At 41.2% G+C, this 19507-nt stretch overlaps 1 long non-coding RNA gene across 1 annotated transcript in view; it reads right to left on the bottom strand.

Annotated features, from left to right (window-relative positions):
* Positions 1-12964: 12964 nt before the first annotated feature.
* Positions 12965-19507, bottom strand: part of LOC117367505 — a 48905-nt gene continuing 42362 nt past the window's right edge. The window contains exon 3 of the long non-coding RNA XR_004540778.1: positions 12965-13335. This is a non-coding gene — a long non-coding RNA (uncharacterized LOC117367505). The remainder of the gene's footprint in view (positions 13336-19507) is intronic.

Raw genomic sequence — 19507 nt, 5'->3', positions numbered from 1 at the left:
AGTATATAATGATGTAACATCTGCTGTTACCATTATAAGATTATTCATTTGATCACAATTTACATTTTGAAGTTGTTGAATAAAATGCATTGAGTCCCTTATATAAGACTGAGATTGGGTTACTTTATGCTTCAAATGAAAATCCACATATTGAGATAATGGTTCCATAAGAGATTGTCATCCTGATACAATAGGTCTCCCCGGTGGCTTTTCTTGAGATTTGTGTATCTTAGGTATAAAATAAATATGAGGCATAATCGGATATTTTTGGTATAACTGTTTATACTCACTATGCGTGATAATGCCATGATACTTAGCTTTAGAAAGCATCTCTTCTATTTCAATTTGTAGACTTGGCGTTGGATCATATGATATTTTGCTATAAAAGTCTACTTTAGGATGGCCTCATATCAATAAATCAGAAAGCACATATGATAAGGGACACAAAAGTGTTATGATGGTCCCTCTATGATCTCATTGTGGCTCGCATGCAAGAGATAGGACACTGAGCACTCTTCATACATTTAAACATTTATTCATATATTTATTAATCAAGTATTTATAAGATATTTAATAATCAAATTATTGTGAGCATTTATATAAGAAGCTGGTATTTAATCTTTTTTGCCACAATTTTGGCAATGGTATAGCTTGTTTCTTGAGCTTTGTCAGAAATAGTAGTGTTTTTGGTAAATTGTTTAGCCTGCAGTGTTTGATCAGCTGTAACCCTTTAAAATAATCAATTGGTTGCTCTCATAAATGTGAGTACTTTATAAAATGATGTCTTTTCAACTTACTTGGAACTGTGGCTTAGATAGCCAGTTTCTTACTGCAAACAACACACTTAGGATGTGGCATGTCTTTTCCAGTTGAAATGAATCTAAAGGACAAATAGTCTTCGTTATACTGGTGCATGATGGTTTTAGAACTAACACTGACAGTAATATGTGCATTACTACCTGAACTAGTTCCAGCTACTCTTGATCCATTATTATCATCTGACTTACATTTTTTTTAAAGTCTATCCACATCTAATAAGCCCGGTGGGGGGAGGAAACATAATTAGGAACCAAGGGCCCCTTTTATCAGGCCATGGTAGAGTGTTTTAGGATGGGCTGGCAAGGTAAATGCTCCGACATGCATTCAATTCCTAAGAGTGTCAGAGTGTTTATCTTGCCAGCCTGTGCTAAAATGTTCTAGTGTAATTTGAAAAAAGGGGCCTAAATTCAGAAATAAAAATTCATTGACACAACTTGGAATAACACACCCGAACCAAATAACAGCTGATTGAAAAATACTTGTTCTACCATCCCTCAAATTTCTCCAAAGGCCCTACTAATAAATGACCATCCCTCAAACTCCTGCAGAACATGTGTAGACTAGTGCTGCCTGATTCAGGAAAAAAAATTTAGATTCAATTCAGCCTATTGAATCAAATTTTCGATTTGATTAGATTTTCCTGCCCAATTGGGTGTTTGTTTGTTTTTTTCAAACATCCTGGTGGGTTTATTTTATAGCATCTTCACCCCCTTTGCCCTCTCCTACTCACACTGGCGCTGTGGTGTAAACAAAATAAACAAACAAAAAAGACTTTTCCTCTCTGTTAAATCCTAGCTCACGTTTGCGGTCTAACACCAGCTCTGGCAGGATAAACGTTTCAAATCTGACATATTGTAATCACAAAACAGAAAATAAAATGATTTTTTCTACCTTTTGCTGTCTGGTCATCATTCAAATCATGTTGGTCCCAGGCTCTGATAACTTGCTTCTTTCTTCTTTCTCCCAACTTCCATCTGTGTCCTCCCCTTCCATTTCCATTCCTTTCCCCTGGTCTGGCATCTGTCTCCTTCCCCCACCATGCCCTGACATCTCTCCTTTCATGGTCTAGTACCGCCTTTCCTTTCCCTCCCTCCCATGGTCTTGGCATCTCTCTTTCCTCTCCCTTCCTGGTCTTACTTCTCCTTCCTTCCCTCTCTCTCCCCAGTTGGGTGCAGCAGCAGCATTTCTCTTCCCCCTTTCCCTCTCCTCCTCTACTGCTCTCCCATCAGTCCTGCTGCAGCTTTCCCTCTTCCATTTTAAGTCCAACAGCACTCTCCTCTGTTCCCAATCCAGCAGCACCTCTCTCTCTCACACCTCCCTCCACCACTCAGCTCCAACAGTACCTCTCCCTCCCCTCCTGTCTACTTCTGTTTCCCCCACCAACTAGCTGCAGCACCTCTCCTTTCCACCCCCAGGGCAAGCAGCACCTCTCCTCTCCGACTAGCAGGGCTCCTCTCCCTTCCCTTTCTCTCCCCTCTGACTAGAAGCAGTACCTTACCCACTCACCTCCCAGATCTAGCAGCACCACTCCCTCCTCTCCTCACCTCCTATCAGCACCCCTCCCTCTTGTCTCCCAGGTCCATCGGCACCACGCTCCCCTCCCGATAAACAGGCTCTCACCGGCTTGTGGATTCCCCGGTCTGACTCGGCACAGCCTGACGTTCTGTGTCTGACTCTTGCTAAAAAAAAGACCCCCCCCCCCCCCTGAAAAACCAGGCGATTTTTCAAACCCTCCCCGTAACACTAGCCTGGATTAGCAGCTGCACCGCTCTCTCCTTCCGTAGCTTTAGTGAGTCAATTCCCTTCTGCTGCCTCAGGGCCTCTGCTAGGCCGTCCCACCTCCGAGGAAGAAGAAAGTTGCATCATTGGAAGTGGGACGGCCTAGCAGAGGCCTTGAGGCTGCAGAAGGGAATTGACTCGCTAAAGCTACGGAAGGAGAGAGCGGTGCAGCTGCTAATCTAGTCTAGTGTTACGGGGAGGGTTTGAAAATCGCCTGGTTTTTCGGGGGGGGGGGGGGGGTTCTTTTTTACTTTCTTTAGCCGGAGTCAACACAGAACATCAGGCTGTGTCGAGTCAGGCCGGGGAATCCACAAGCTGGTGAGAGAGTTTTTAAAAAAAAATGTTTTGAGTGGCGGTGTTGGCAACAGCAGGATTCGTGATTGCGATGACAGCCGGGCATGGGGAGGAGTGTTGTGCCCTGAATCGGAGAGGCCGATTTTTTTTTTTAAAATACACATCGATTCGAATCAATTCACCCAAAGTGAATCGAATCGGAAATCGGGCAGCACTAGTGCAGACCATTCATGGCCCATCAGTTGAAAATCGCTATCCTGACAAGCAGCTGTTATCCCTTTCTGCCAGCAGAGGGAGGTAGAGAAATTGATCTTTCCCAGTGACATCAATGGTATATTTTGCTGTGTTCAGTAGTAGAAAGCCCAATATTTTATCTGCCTCCTGCAGAGGCTCAGGTTGTTCAGACTGTTGCTCCTGGTCCCAGGCTTGCTCCCAGCAGTACAGGCCTTTGCCTCACAACTTGGTGGAGCCTAACGGCCATCTCCAAGGTTCCAGATCTAAAACATGGATTTGACCAAAGAAGGAGCGTTGCTTTGCTGCCTCCAAAGATTACTTGATAGTAGCCACTAGGTGAGGTTTATGGCTTGGCCCTGTGGGGCCCTGCCATATGGCATGTGGGTCACCATTACCTCCTTTACCTGCTGCCTTTGCACCTGTTTGGTGCTTCCTAGAGAATGACACAGGGAAAAAATGTATCACCGTTCCCACCCCGTCCCCGCAAGCTCTGTCCCCGCCCCGCAAGCTATCAGAACCCATCTGCACAAGTTTTGAATAGTTATGATTTTATACTGAACTTATTTTATTAAAGTATAAAAAGAGACTATTCTGTACAATTGTCATTTTATAAACAAAACTAATACAGAGCAAGAATCAACAAAACCCTTGACTCCCCTCCCTTTCACAAATATCCCCTCCACTATTGTGAAAACTGAACAAACCAAATTACTACAGAATGCTACATAGAAAAATCAAGCTAACAGAATACTTCAGTCACACATGGAAGAATAGTGCTAGGGGAATGCAACTAGGGCAACTGCCCCCTGGTCATAGAGAGCCCTAAGCCAGCTAGTCAGAGAGAGCCCTAAGCCAGCCACAAAGCCTGGGCTTTGTGGTTCTCAGTTATGTCTAGTACTAGCTCTAGCAGGATACATATTTCAAATCTGAAATATTCTAATCACAAAATATTTAAAAAAAAAATTTTCTACCTTTTGTTGTCTGGTAATTTTATTCTTCAAATCACATTGGTCTCAGGCTTTGGTTTTGGGTTCCTTTTGTCTTCATCGTGGCATGGCTGGCTCCTGAATGTAAAATAGGCCCAAGAGGAGCTAGGGAGGAGATGCCAAGTCTGACACGGGCGCAATTTTTTAACCACAGGAGCAAGACTTTTCACTACTTCCACGGGGCGGTAAAAGGTCTTGTCCCTCATTCCTGTGGTAAACCAGTTGCAAATGTCCCCATTACTGCGGATTTACTGCAGTGATCACAGTTTAATGCAGTAAACGGTCCCTGTGACATTCTCTAGTGCTTCCCCTGGGCTTCCCTGTAGCTCCAGTCATACAAATTAGACTCAGTTTGTCTGGTTCAACTTTCCCCTGTATAGGAAGTTAAGCTTAAAAAAAAAAGTAAAACAGAAACTGCTTTGCAGCCTTTAGAGCAGACATGGGCAACTCCGGTCCTCGAGGGCCGGAATCCAATTGGGTTTTTAGGATTCCTCAATGAATATGATTGAGATCTATTTGCATGCACTGCTTTCAATGCAGTGGGGAAAAACTGAAAACCATAATGGATTCCAGCTCTCGAGGACCAGAGTTGCCCATGCCTGCTTTAGAGGCACTGCACATGGAGGAGCAGGCAGGGGGGTCAGCGGGAATGCCAGAATCCTAAGCCTACAGTAGGTCCATGTAGACAAGCAGACACAGTGCTCCAACCTTAGGCCAAACATGCCATCTAGCCAGTGCTATGGAGCTGGTAGCTCAATATAGCTGCCAGTTCCTTGTGCCCCTCTTGTGAAAGATTGGTTTTGGTAGGTCTCTTGGTGTTAGCCTGTTTTACAGTTTACATTGTTGCTGTTTTGCATATGTTAAAATGAGCAGAATTAATCTATTTGGTGGGGAGCTCCCCGTTTCCCTCTCTCTCTCTCTTGTTTATTATTTCTGTAGATGTTCCTGGCTGCTTGAAGACTGACTGGATTCTACTGAGCATGCTCCAGGATATGCTAGCAAAGGTTATGGCTTCAATCATTTGAAGCTTTCTACAGTGCCTGGCAGTCAGAGATGCATAGAACCCACTGGTCCCAGAATAAAGTGTGGATTTACAAGAAAGAAGATTAGCATAGGTAAGAACCTAATCTTTTGTTACTTCAGGCTGCAGAATTAAAGCAGGCAAAACAAACAATTAAGAAAAAACACTTAAGGCTTTCCTTTTAAAATAGCCTCAGCCAGTCCCCTTTGGCTTTCTCAAGTCTCTGTCAATCTCAGACGTTAGCACAGGACCAAATTCTCAATTCTCACACAAAACACTTGCCTTTCTTTAGCAAACGTCCATTGCCTGTGGTTGCCCATTGACTGTATCAACTTCCATGTCCCATTCCATGGTTTGCCTTGGGCTCTCTGGCTTTCCTTCTCTGAATCACTGATATCAATGTCCATTCCTTCAACAGGCTCTGGCTGTGTTCTTCTTAGCTTTGTGTGCTCCTGTGCATGCTGCTTCTCTCCCTGCTTCTGCGTCTCTCTCTCTCTAACCAAACTCCCAACCTGTTTAAGGTGTGTGTGCCACGCCCCAAACTTCCAGCGGGAGGGAAAGAATTCAGTGCCCTTTGGCTCCCTTTCTGGCCGTGAGGTAATGCTCTTGTTCACACAGGGTTTGTGTCTTCCCCTCCCCCCACATGTATCCTTGTGATCTAGTGCTGAGAGGAATGCTGCGCTTGGAAGGATAGTAGGCTGGTTTGGCAGAGCTGTGCTTGACAGCCTTCTCTCTGACTGTCTTAGCTTCAAGGTTTGGGTGAGCAGCTGTGCCTAGCATAGTCATCAGCATAGTCAGTGGATGACAACATACATGAAATCAGAATCAAAATTTTATAGTGTTCAATTGTGTTTAAATATTCTTTACAAAATAGAGCCCAAACTGACCATTTTATAAGTACAATCCGGACAATATTCAACACTGTTTAACCACCCAGAAACAATACTTACCGGTTAAATTGCACTTAACCATTTAAATGCAAATATTCAGCACTAGATAACAGTTATCTCTGCTGAATATTTGCAGTTAATGGCTAAAAGTTAATTAGTTATATCGCACAATAACTGGAAATTTTCAGCTCTGACTGGACAAGTTTAGTAGCCAAATCGGGTCTCATAAATAGCAGTCCTATCTTTGGCTGCTATAAACTTAACTGGCCAGTGCTGAATATTGACTTAGCCAGTTAAGTTTACACCAGCCAAAAAAAGCCCCTGGATATTTAATTGCAATTGCCAAAAACGACCCAGCATTGAATATCTGTGGTCAGCGCCAACTGCGAGAGTTAGTTGGCCTGCCTTCCATGGTCTAAATATTGGCGGAATGTACTATCTGCCAACAATCTGTGTGCAGCAGCATCTACTGTATAACCAGAGCCTCAAAGTAGCTCCCCTTAGCACCCAATGTTACAGGTTTTGTCTCAGTGAACACAGACCTTCCAAAGTCTCTTAAAATTCACTATTGAAAAATAAATTTTTGTTGCATAAATTCTCAAGGCTCAAACATGGCATGATAGCGTTCTGGCTCCCAGCAAGTTAAATCACTTCCCTGACATCATCAAAGATTGTATAATTAAACTTTATTAATGCCAGAAAACCATTGTTGCTATGTGCACAACTGGGTATAAATTCTCAAACTGTATGTTTTTAAAGTATGTGGATTTTGCCACACCATATGTGGAGAGTCATTTTCGATAGGCTGTCTAAGTCCATCTTTGGATGTTTCCTGCAAGATGTCCACTCACACTTTCTACCGTAAGTGTAGTGTTTAGAGTGGAGTTCACTAGCCACCCACCAGGCTACTTAAGACACCTGTGTGATGCTCAGCTAGGCTTTCCCATACCACATGCTGTTGTTCTAGAGATAGGTATGTACTATTTCATTCAGATCTTTGTGGGGTGGGAGGGAGTTAGGACCTCTTGGGGAGTGTGTGTGTGTGTGGGGTGGGTCATAACTTAATCCCTCCAGTAGTCATCTAGTCAGCTTGGTACCAGTTTGGATACCTCTTTGGCACTTAGACACTTTTAAAATAGGTCTAGGTCAGAATGTCTAAGTTTCATCCAGGACGTCTTGGGAAAGGTTTGATTATTACTATGAGACATCCAAGTCTAAGCATGCCCAAAACCTGCCCATAACACACCTTCAACATGCCCCTCTTTAGTTTTGGACGCACAGTGGCTAGGATGCCTCACAAGACATCCAGAAAAACTGTTTTGAAAATCAGCACTTGGATGTCCTGGCAATTAGAATATCCAAGAGCTGATTTATGCCATGTTTTGAAAATGTCCCTCATTGTTAAGTTTGGTGGCATTATTGATAGTGACCACAGGCTTGGTGACCCAGATGGCAGCAGGTGATGTTCATATTGCTTGTCTAAATTTGAATGTTCCAACTGGTCATGTAAATTGCAACCTCAGTTTTAAGCTACGCAAGAACACTCTTGAAATGCTGCATGAAGAGTCAAAACCTCCCAAAGTTTGAAGATGATAGAAGCAATATTTGGAGCTAGATCTAAATAATTCAAAACACAAATACATTTTTCCATTGGTTCATCAAGCTTGTCTATTAATAATAAAGGGTAAAGGTTGATGGATTTGATTTGCTGCCTTTCTGATGGTTGTCTGGCATTAATAAAGTTTAAGTATACAATCTTTGATGTCATTTTTAGGAAGTGATTTAACTTGCTGGAAGCTAGAATGCTGTCATGCCATGTTGGAGCCTTGAGAATGTAAGCAGCAGAAACATCTTTTTGTACAGTGGAGTTTTAAGAACAGCTTTGAAATGACTATGCTCACCTGAGTCCCTGAGACAGTCGCTGAGACAAAAACGGTGGGGTTGGGCACTAAGGGGAGCTACTTTGAGGCTTTGGTTATAGTTGCCGCTGCACATAGATTGATGGCAGATAAAAAAAATTTGTACAAGCTCCCATAGCGATGCCTGATAAATTAAAAAAAGCCCCTTTTTTCTCCCACACTCATTCTCTTCCCATATCCCCCGCCTACATAAGGTGGTTTCTTTACTATAGAATTTAGCTTAACATTTCCACAAATGTTAGCCTTTTATTTGACTCTAATATAACATCCAAATATCCCCAGCACTGTTTATAGAGAAAGAATGACATGCAGTATAATCAAAAAATGGAGAAAAGACCTCAGTGTCATATAGGGGTATCTCAAACTTCTAACACCCGCATAGACAAACTTGCTTCAACACAAATTTGAAGCAAGAAGACACATCCTCGGTCAGAAAAACTCCATCTGCTTATAACGGGTCTCAAAGTCCCTCCTTGAGGGCAGCAATCCAGTCGGGTTTTCAGGATTTCCCCAATGAATATGCATGAGATCTATGTGCATGCACTGCTTTCAATGCATATTCATTGGGGAAATCCTGAAAACCCGACTGGATTGCGGCCCTCAAGGAGGGACTTTGAGATCCCTGGCTTATAAACATTATCTCAATTCTAAAGTGCTTAACTCAAATTAACTATTATATAAGTTCAAATGTTGAAAAAAACGTCAAACTTATCTGAAAAGATAGTCTTCACAGTGCTGGGCAGCAGAAGCAGAAAAAGTTGCAAGGTGAAACAAATGCCAGTGTTTCGCGGCTACATAATGACCGCCAGTTAACACTCTTCACTCTTCTTCAGATCATAAGATTTCCAACAGGGCCCCTATTTCGCCAAAGCTTCATCAGGGAAATGAGCGTGAATTATCCAGCTTCACCAACTGTTGCAAAAAAACCTTATTGGTCCTTTTATTCTTATAATGTGTCAAAACAAATATTACAAGGAAAATCTAATGTATTGTGTTTTACTTTCTAGTTTTCCATATTAGTATGCTGTTTCTCTATACTGTAACTTAAAATCATATATTCATTCGGGTAGCTTTGGCATGTAGTTTATATATTCCTTTCTAGGAATATTGTACATTGTACTTTAAAATTGGTGGGTAGAGTTCATAATGTTCCCTCAAAATTTTAAAGAAAAAAACCTAGGGAAAAAATCTTCAAGTCAGGAAAGAAGAAATAAAGAACATTAAGGTCTGGAAGTATTTTGTGATGATACAATTGCTGTACTTGGACTTAAAGCAGTCACAGCTGAGTTCTGAACAAACTGCTGGTTCTTCGTACCAACCCTTTTCAACCAGTGATGACAGGCCAGAGTCCCATTCCAAAGGCAAACACTGTCATTCAGCTGATGTTCAGGGCAGCAGACAACCATAGCTTGAGCTAAAGACTGCTTTTCAGCTCTTGTCTTTCCCTTGATTTCTAAACAGGCTGTACTCGGCTGTTCTGTTCTTTGCTCTGATTTGCCACCATTGGGATGAAAAGCAAAAAACTAATGATTACTGCTACAGATGGCTCCAAGCAAGTTGATCAGTTCTTGTAAGAGCAAAAAGTATATGATTTCCTGTTTCAGCTTGATTGATGACTTTAAACCTATGCTGTACTTAAAACTGATGTCTGTCTTTATGAATTCTATATGAGATACACATATTGTCTTCTATAAAAAATGCATGGAAAACCAGACTAATGGCTTGTGTTCCTTTTACAGCTCATAATGAAGGACATCAGACCACTGTTGTTTTCATTTGTATGAAGTGTACTTAAGAAAAGGATTTGCCTAATATGCAAAATTTTGAAGGGTAATAAACATAAAGGGGCCATTTTACCATGGGGCGAAATGGAGGAATTTCCTAGTTTCCCATTAATGGCCATGCACTAATTTTTCCATTAGCACTTGAGCCCCTAATGCCGCCTATTTTGTAGGCATTATGGACTCATGCATTAAACCTGTGCTCATTGGTTAACATGTGACAGTGCCAAAGCAGTAATCAGTTTGCATAGACAATTATTTTTTGAATTATATTATCATCACTCTCTGTCCCACAGTTTATATGTGTACATTCAAAAATTACTGTGGGACACCTCAGTGTGCCCCGCAGTACATAATTTTAAGCTATGGTAAACATGTCGTAGTGCTTACCACAACTTTGTAAAAGGACCCCGAAGTGTGGTCATACCTTTAGTATATCAGGTCTTTGAGCAATTAAATATTATTTATACCATATATTCTATACTGCAATTTTCAATTAGGATTCAGTGCGGTTCACAATAAGGATTGTTGTGATTTACATTAGGATGTGATGTGGTTCATGAAGATTTTTGATCAGAGTATATGAACTTTGGTTGAAGGTTAGTCAGGTCAAGTGTAGTTAATGTTATTGGTTCAAGGAGAAAAGGTGAGCCTTTAATCTTTTCCTGAATACAGTATGTGTGAGTTTGTTGCAGGAGAAATGGGAGGTTATTCCACACCTTGGGTCCCTGGTACATAAACGTGGATTCATGCAGTTTCTTCCGAAGTACTCGTGCAGGTTTGGGTAAGAGTGGTTTGAACCATTGTTGTGGTCTGGCGGTGAGAAAGGAGCACACAGTTGTGATTTATGTGCTTAGTCCTGTGAAGTCTCAGAGATGTTAAACTTTGGCTGTGCGTTGATTACTAGGAAAAATAAATACAATTTATAACTTGCATTTTGAATACATTTATGTATATATATGAGTAGGTCACTTCCTTACTGCACCCACAATCTGACCACTGCCACTAATGATCTGCCAAGCAACTATCATGTAAGTGGCAGATCCTAGAGATTGCTTGGAATTGGTACTAGTATACAGGGGGCAACCTTTACCTTCCTATATGTTTTATGTATACATATATAGATATATAAAACAGTTGTTTGAAACTTCCTTTTTCCAAGTTGCAAGACCAACAAAGTTTAGAATTATTTTTTTAATTTTTTGCCATTTTTGTAGGGGTCCAGTGAGTTCTTTTTTAATGCTAGATATTTTCAATATTGGATTCTGTCAGCACAACGTTGTACCTCCGGTAAAGTTGATAATACTGTAATATTGTACTTTTACTTTCCTATGTAGAATGTATGAGGCAGTTTGTTCTTATCATACCTAATTTCCTGTTATAGGATATTATTGTTGTTATATAATTGTTCTTATACAATACAATAAAGATATTGAACTGAAAAATAGTTTGATCAAAATTTTAATTTTTTTTTTCCAAATTCTTTATTCATTTTTTCATCTTACATCAAGTACACAATATTACATCATTGGCCAATTAAAAATTTTAAATTGTGAATAATCACATATTAATCACAGTTCTGAAGACCCCACCCAGAGTATCCACCCCCTCCTGAAGCTCCCCAACAACATCTTCCATTCCAGTGTTCCTCATCCACTCCTCCCAGACCTCTTCATCCCCACCATAGGTGTCTTCCCCCCCAGGTTGCCTGAAAAGTGCCCTGATGATCTAAGGTAGGGCAGGCAGCAGTGATCCCAAGTCACTACTGTTTATGCCACTCTGGATTCAAAATAGCAACAACTAGTGGAGTGCCACAAAAGTACTACTCGAGGTCTTAGCCATTTTGAACCTAGAGCTGGTACGAGCAGCGGCAACTTGGGGTCGCTGTAGTCTACCCTATTGTAGATCACCAGGGCATTTTTCAGGTAGCCCCAGGGAAGGAAGGGCTAGAGTGGTGGTAGGGGATGCTCTTCAGCATTGGAATTTTTCAATGGGAGGGGACTTTCATGAGCAGAATGAATAGACTTGAGGGTTCTTTAGGCAAAGAGTTATGGATGCTCAATGAAAAAAAAAAAAGTTCACTTCTGCAGACTGTGTTTAATGTACTTATTTATTAATCGCCATTTAATTACACAATTTAACTGTGTTTAATCAACAGCAATAATATATGGATACTAGTCTTTAAGCCCGTTACATTAACAGGTGCTAGAATATATGTCTGTCTGTCTTTCTTTCTGTCTCTCTTCCTCCCGCTGTCTTTCTTTTAGTCTGTCTTTCTTTTAGTCTGTCTCTCTCCCTTTGTCTGTCTGTCTTTCTGTCTCTCTCCCTGCCCTTGTGTTTTTCTTCCTTTCTTTCTGTCTCCCTCCCTCCCTCCCTCCCGCTGTCTGTCTTTATTTCTATCTGTCTCTCTCCCTGTCCCCTATGCAGCAGCAGCATTTCTTTCCACCCCTAATTCCCTGTGCAACAGCAGCATTCCTTCCCCCTCCATTTCCCTGTGCAGCAGCATTTACCCCACCCCACTTCCCTGTGCAGCAGCAGCATTTCCCTCTACCCCACTTCCCTGTGCAGCAGCATTTCCCTCCTTCCACCTCACTTCCCTGTGCAGCAGCAACAGCATTTTCCTCCCCCCCACTTCCCTGTGCAGCAGCCGCAGCAGCATTCCCTCCCCCTCCATTTCCCTGTGCATCAGCATTTCCCTCCCCCCCCCCCACCTACCTGTGCAGCAGCAGCATTTCCTCCTCCCCCCCCTTTCCCTTCCCACAGTCTGGCCTGCTCCCTTAGTCCCTTTTCGCCCCCCCCTTCCCTTCCCACGGTCTAGCCTGCAGGATTAGTTCAACGTGTCCTAGTCAGAGTTTATTTTTAAGTTTAAAGATGCCGCTGCTGCTCCTCTCACGATCGCAGCCTGTGTCAGAAGCCTTCTCCGACGCAGGTGCGGCTTGTGAGAGGAGCCGCCGCAGCGGCTTTTAACTTAAAAATAAACTTCGGCCAGTAGGGCTATATTTCCTAGATGGAGGACTGCACGAGGTGGAGATGTCTGGCGGCCACTGGCACAGCTAAGCGCGCATGCGCACTCCTGCTGACTAGGGACCTACGGATCATGGATCACTCAGGTAAGAGTACACATGCGCACTTAGCGTTTTATTATAGTAGATATCTAGAGAGATTAGTACTGTAAATCATAGTTAATTATAAAATTGTGAGTTAATCTATATTTAACTACAGTTAATTAACAGCACTAATGTAGATACACAAATATATATTTATTTAAAAGATATATTCCGCTTAAAACTGAACACAATGAAAACTTACACAATGAAAGCATAACAGTAACATATAATGGGTGTCCCAATAAGAGTGTAAGATTTTATTTTTTAATAAAAGGCATAATTTATTCAAAAAGTGCTGATATTTTAATTTTAGTATAAAGTACGCACATTGTGATTAACTGTGGAACACAATATCTGACAATGTCCCCCATGACTCTGTTGGCACACTTGTTCTTTTGACACAATTTTCAATTACATTTTTGCATAATTGTAGCTCAGTTCCCGCACTGACACGTCAAATCTCCTTCAGGTCAGGAATTGTTGGTTTGTTAGCATAGATGCAAGCCTGCAAAATTCCAAAGAAATAAGTCACATGGTTTCAGAACACATAGGTTGCACTATCCTGCTGGATCCACATGTCTTCCAGATCTGTAGCATCCAATTGAGGCCACAAAAACTCCACAACCAAACCAGTTTGCTCGAATTTATTGATCAATCTTTTAACCGTAAACTGATTTGATGCATTTTATCAACTGAAAATCACACGCAATTTGCAAACTGTTTTCAGCAAAACTTTCCCCACATTTGTAATAAGTTTTTACAATAATAACACTTTTGTTCGTGTAGTGATCCATGACTTCTAATCACAATGGTCCATATTCTCTAAATGGTGCCTTAACTTAGGTGCCTAAGTTAAATTCAAAATGCCATTTAAAAGAAGACTTAAAATAACAGCACTGGAATCGTGCCTCCAGAGGTACCTAATGCCACTGTAGGTGTGGCAGCATTGAAAGTCGAGTTAGGTGCCATAAAGTGCCATGTAGGCCTTGAAACCCTGGCATATATTTCTAGCGCCTACCATTGCTAAAGGCACAACTCTCTAAACAGTGCTGTTGCGTGATTGGCATACGATTGGCAGCCACTTTTAAGGCAGCTGCTGAAAACGGTGCCGTTTAGAAAATCTCTGCCAATGTATCTATGTGACAGCTGTGAAATTTTCAGCCCTGCCTAAACATCAGAATGGAAATGGCAACCAATTCAAATTTTATTGGACACCCCCTATATTTTGGAGTAGAGGAAAAGTAAAGTTGCTGGGGAAATCCTTTTGATTATACATGTAAAATGGGAATGCATGTATAATTTTTGAGCCCACCCAAAACATGATATTCCACCTTTGATTCTCTGTATCTCAGACATCTACATGTTTAAATAGTGGTTTTCAGAATTTGCTGTTTATATGCATACTCAATCTATATGCATAAATGCCTTCAAAATGGCCTCCCTAATCTGATCCCTTTTGATATGTGGCTAATTGACACACAGATTTTAAGAACTCCAAAGCTAACATCATGCATTACAAGAGTCTAAGATCAGTACTTCAAAAGAAAAAAATACAACCATCACCACCCCTCTAGCACCGCCTTCCTAAACACAAAGATTGAGTACTGAACCAAAAGTGCACTGCCAGGACCATATCACTAAGCCAGCATGTTTCTTCTTCATTCTTAATGTTTTTCTGAAACATGGCTTGTAGAAATTGTGCATGCAGCTTGCTCAGTTGCAATCTGATAGGACATTTGCTTGGTTTCAATATTTTATTATCCTGTGCCTCTTCTGAAATGAAACAGATAAACAAAGCCTTCATCCCATTTTAATCCCAGCATCAGGTGAGGCTAGCAGCAGCAGATAGCCAGAGAACCTAATGCAAAAGAAGAAAGGAGCTTTCCTGAGGCACTCTCTGTACACTGCATTTTCTGCCAATGATTCTGCATGATGTGATGTGTCAGCAAAATAATTCATAGAATTAAAGGGAAATTTTCATCCAAGCACTAACAAATACTATTCATTTCTTTTCTATATATAAAAAAAAAATGCTTCCGACATCCTTTCTTAAAGATATAATCTAGGTTAAATAAAAGTGTTTTAAGTTAGTTGATTTATATACAGTATGTCCAAAGTAATGTGTTGGACAGAAATTTTCATAGGCTGAAGAAGGGACAATATTTGTTAAATATATTATACAAATTGGTACTCTATTTCAATTTTCTCATGTCATATTTGCCTCTATCCTGCAAGGTTTTGGACCTGTGGAAATATTCCATATTTTTTGTTCTGTGGCAATATCTATTATGCTAAAAAAAAAATCATATACAAATATGGACTGGCTTGGGCAATATTTGGCTCAGTCCTGTGGAGATTTACACCTAGACACGTAGTTGGAGGGGGCCACAATAGACACTGTGTTAATGCTGACAACTTCAGCCCCCAATGTTGTAAAAAAAAAAAAAAATAAAGCAATTCTGCAAACATCCCAGGAGCCTCCAGCAGGTGCCTTCAAAATGAATAAATTAATCTTTGCGGCTGCTGTCTGCAGTTTTGCAGCTTCACTGAAGTCAACGGTAGCTGCTCTCACAACTCCCAAATGTCCCCTATTCCACCTTCTCTCTCCAATCTCTTCCTTTTCCTCTCACTCAGTCATTCCTTCCACTGTATTAGTCTCTCTCTATGTCACATGAACTCCTCTCATTCCTCTTCAGGTTTCTCTTCCTCCTATGTTCCCTTTCGTTCTCTTACCCCTTCTTTTTATCTCCCAGTCTTTCCATTTTTTTCTTTGCTGCTCTTTCGAAAGAACTTCCACTTCTACCTTTCAGTACTACGGGGCCCTTTTAATAAGCTGTGGTAGGCATTAATGCATGTCTAACACAGCAAAGATGGCCTAAAGAGAGATGCGCTAAAGCAGGCCACATTGGTTTTGCCATCTGCATGTGCTAAGTGCACCGTAATTATATATATATTTTTTTTTTTTGAGGGGCAGAGAAGTGCATGGATGTGCTAATCAGCTAGTGCACTGATATCACCTCCATGCTAACTGGTTAATGCATCCATAATCTAGGCACCCTTATAACCTCCTAAATAGAAGGTGGTAAGTGCTCCCACATTAATTCAACAAATAGGAAAAAGCCCCTTAATGACAGTCATGCTAAAAATGGGCTTAGCACATTGGAAAACTTCACATAAGAACATGCTAAGCCCATTTCTTAGCACAGCTTAGTAAAAGGGTCCCTATGGGGGATTTTCCTTGCATTATACCTTAAACCTCACAATAGGTTCTCTCTTTGCTTTCTTGACACACTGGTCCATCACAGTTTCCTTTATTTTCTTTCATGCCAACCCTGCTACTGCACTATTATTTTCCCTTATAAATGTCCTCTACTTTTAACTTTTATTCTTTTTTCCCCCCCCATTTCCACATCTTACTCTTCTTTCTTGTTTTCTGTTCCCTTACTTTTTCTTAGCCAAAATCCTGCAGCATAAAGTCCTTACATAAAGTAATTATCAATAATATTGAAAATATCTATAAGTATTTTTAAGTGTGCTCATATACTACAAGTGGGACCACCACAAAGCAAATAGATCAGCTGTGTCACCATTATAATTCTGTAATCATTGCACGTGCATGAGTCACAAAGTCCAGATTTTATGAGGCGCCTAAATTGGCACCTACCTTAATTACCTAAATGAGTTTTAACAAGGTCATATTTGGAAAAAACATTTATTTGGCCAATAGGCACTTATCTGATTTTGTAAAAGGTAGGTGCCTCTATCATGGCGCCTAGTGATGTCTTAACACCTACATGTTTGTGTTTGGGGGTGGAGATAGAGATAGGCACCACCAGGAAAAATTCTCAACAGGACTTAGGTGCCTGCAATATAGTAGGGTTGGCATGAAAGAAAATATAGGAGGTTGTGTGTGTGTTTGTGTATGTACAATGTGTGTATGTATATACATACACATGTAGCTCGTGTGTGCATTCATTTTAGGATTATAATGGTGACGCAGCTAATCTGTTTGATCTGTGGTGGTCCCACTTATAATGTACTAGCTGATCATCTGGGCGTTGCCCGGATATCCCAATCTCATGCACCAAGAATTGCCATCTCTATGGGGCTGAACTTGGACTTAAACGGCATCAGGAGTGTCTCAGCGAGCCCGAAAACTATGGATTAGACACTTATCTTTCATATTCTGTGGTTGGGCCTCACGTTGCTTTACTGTCTATGAAGCTCTAGATGTAGCTGTTGGAAACCTGCCTTACGTTTCCTTGGAGGCATTGTTAAAGCAATGACAGCACAGCACAGTGTGACATCATTCCCCAAGCTTCACTAAATTGGTCAAAGCAATGTCTGTCTTTTTCGATGATTCTTTAGTAAGTGATATGTATACCAAGTTTGGTTGAAATCTGTCCATGCATTTCAGAGTTATGCTGGAACATACATACAGAACAAAAATGAACCCTAAAGTAAGGGAGGTAGAAAAATCACAAAACAAGCAAAAACCTCCCAAACCCCAAGAATAGAAAATGGATAGGGGGAAGAGACAAGACAAACAAAGAACTCAGCTAGCTTTAATATAAATTATTAGAGCGGGAGAGCCCTCAGTCACACAGCCACCACTGGGAATTCCCAGGGAAAAGGCTGTCACGGGCTTACACCCAGAAGAGTGTTATCTGTGAAACATCCCCGGGCTCTCTCCGCGTGAATAAGTAATAAAGTGCAACAATCGCGTGCAATGTGTGAAAAAATATATAATAAATCAAAAAAACACACACAGGTAACTAAGTTTGAGTTTGTCTCTGTCCCCTAACAGGGGGCCAAAAGGAAAAACAAGTGTCCAAATCTAACCCAGCCAAACACAATCTGGAAGTACTTAGCTTCTCCGTGTGAAAACAGCCAGCAAATGATGATTTGGACACTTGTTTTTCCTTTTGGCCCCCTGGTTAGGGGACAGAGACAAACTCAAACTTAGTTACCTGTGTGTGTTTTTTTGATTTATTATATATTTTTTCACACATTGCACGCGATTGTTGCACTTTATTACTTATTCACGCGGAGAGAGCCCGGGGATGTTTCACAGATAACACTCTTCTGGGTGTAAGCCCGTGACAGCCTTTTCCCTGGGAATTCCCAGTGGTGGCTGTGTGACTGAGGGCTCTTCCGCTCTAATAATTTATATTAAAGCTAGCTGAGTTCTTTGTTTGTCTTTGTCTCTTCCCCCTATCCATTTTCTATTCTTGGGGTTTGGGAGGAACATACATACATACATACATACATACATCTGATTTTATATAGATAGATGAACACACATAAAAATACTTAATAGATACTTTCAATATTATTGGTAATTGCTTTATGTAAAGACTTTATGCTGTGGAATTTTGGAGTGTGGCTTTAAGTAAATTTCCTCCAGCAATATAAAACATATTTTCCCCCCACTTTTTGTTGGATTTCTGTACTTTTCTTTACAGACACTGTACATAGTACCACCATTAAGTATATGCCAAGGACTTGTAAGTTTCTCTTTGTGTGACCACTGGTAATTGTATTATCATTTTGTGCTGCAGTTTATCCAACTGTACTAAGATAATAGCATCTACTCCTTGTGATGTTTAGCAGCTTTTATAAAGATTAGTTATTAAAATTGTTAGCCAGACTTTCCACCAAGCAGTAAAGCACAGTTACTTACTGTAACGGGTGTTATCCAGGGACTGCAGGCAGATAGTCTTGCATGTGGGTGATGTCATTCACGGAGCCCCGGTACAGACAGGTTTAAAAGTGCATCGCCACTTTAAGAACTTGTGAAAGTTCACGAACTGCCCGCACCACGCATGTGCGAGTGCCTTCACGCCTGACGTAAGCTCACGGCTCCTCATTTCTGTAAACAAGCTAAGAAGCCAACCAGGGGAGGTTGGTGGGTTGTGAGAATATCTGCCTGCTGTCCCTGGATAACACCTGTTACAGTACATAACTGTGCTTTATCTCAGGACAAGCAAGCAGCATTTTCTCACATGTGGGATTCCCTAGCTTACTAGAATGCTTGGCTGAAGTGACCATCCCATCTGGAATAAGATTCCAGACAGTAGTGTTATGTGAATGTTTGAACTGAGGACTAAGTAGCAGATTTACAGATTTCATCAACAGGAGTTGAGCAGAGGAAAGCATAACTGCCATAGCTTGGACTTTATGGGCTGTGATGCGACTCTCCAGTTGTAGCCCAGCCTAAGCAAATTTGTCCATAGTGTACCCTTCACACCGTGGTTGCACTGAGGCATAGACTTTTGATGGAGTAGATTTTTTCAAAATCGATCCCACCACTAATGACTGGTGCTGAAGCTGTGGTTTGTCAAAACCTGATGATGGATTGATCTTATACCGAGCGTCTAATTTTCTAGGAGCCACTGTAATAGTGAGGGGTGTTTCCCAATTCTTGTGAAGAGTCTCTTTAAGAATACAATGTAAAGGTAATTTGAGAAGTTCTTTAAGGGGATCATCATAATATAAGGCCTCCAAGTATTCAGCACTATAGGCAGAATCAGCTTCTAGCTTGACTGGTAGATCTTTTATCCCAGGACAAGCAGGCATGATATTCTCACATGTGGGTGACGTAATCTACGGAGCCCCAGCGCGGACAGCTTTTCAAGCAAACTTGCTAGAAGTTTCAAGGTTATGCACACTGCACC

Source organism: Geotrypetes seraphini, chromosome 10, assembly GCF_902459505.1.
Source record: "Geotrypetes seraphini chromosome 10, aGeoSer1.1, whole genome shotgun sequence".
NCBI lineage: Eukaryota > Metazoa > Chordata > Amphibia > Gymnophiona > Dermophiidae > Geotrypetes > Geotrypetes seraphini.
Note: the sequence above shows the minus strand (reverse complement) of the source record. Positions and strands in the feature narration are given on the sequence as shown.